Consider the following 1,157-nt stretch of genomic DNA (forward strand, 5'->3'; position numbering starts at 1 on the left):
CATACATACATACATACATACACACATACATACACACACACATACATACATACATACATACATACACACATACATACATACATAACATACATACATAATACATTCATACATACATACACACACACACACATACATACATACATACATACATACATACACACGTCTCGATATATGTATCTTACTGGTTTTAGTCATTGCACTACGGTCGTGCTAGGGAACCGCATTTAAGGGTTTAGTAAAACAAAAAATCCCATTATTTAATATTCTAAAGCGAAGTACTTCTTTTATTAGTATCTTTTGCTGAATTGCTAAGTTACGCGGACTTCAACAAATCAACAGCAGTTGTCAAGCGGTGGAGAGGAACAAACACAAACACAAAGCCACACGCACATAGAGACGGACTTCCGTCTACCGAGCCCACTCACAAGACTTTGGTTGTCCCGGAACTATAGAAGACACTTGCTCTAGGTTCTACGCAATGGGAGTGAGCCAGGAACAATGTGGGTGCTTCACCAGATGTAATACTCGGACATATCGTCAGTGTTTGTATCCTGGGGTCATGGAGTGTTTTGGGTCTTACGCCATACACCATAACCTAAGTGAGCTGAACTAAGGTGATCAAATATAAGCTGGTTGTGTCCGAAGAAGTAGTACGCTACTGACCCCACCTGTCACCAGTTTTTAGCTAGTCATCTAGATCCATTCTCAGCGTTGCTTTTGATAAGCTCTTCCTCTGTTCATTGCTACAATACCCTCGGCTCCACAATCCTTAGTGTGGGAACAACCTGCAAATGGCTGACTGCCCACCTTTATTTGACGTGACACACTCATATATATATGTACATGTATGCATCTATATATAATGCATATATATATGAGTATGTGTATATATATATATGGGTGAGTATACATATGTATACATATGTATTTAGCGGTCGCCATGATTGATCTACAAGTGTTTTTTTTGTTTTTATTCCTCTCTGTTTATTTCCTCGTGTGCCTTTCTGTTGAAGGGCGTAAGCTCGAAACGTAAAATACTTTCTCACCTTCCCGAGCGTCAAACTAATACACCTGCTTGTTGTTTATACACCTGTCTTCGTCTTTTGTTTTTCTGTAAATTTCAACTAATATATATGTATATATATATATATATATAT

Source organism: Octopus bimaculoides, chromosome 4 (genome assembly GCF_001194135.2).
Source record: "Octopus bimaculoides isolate UCB-OBI-ISO-001 chromosome 4, ASM119413v2, whole genome shotgun sequence".
In the NCBI taxonomy this organism is placed as follows: domain Eukaryota; kingdom Metazoa; phylum Mollusca; class Cephalopoda; order Octopoda; family Octopodidae; genus Octopus; species Octopus bimaculoides.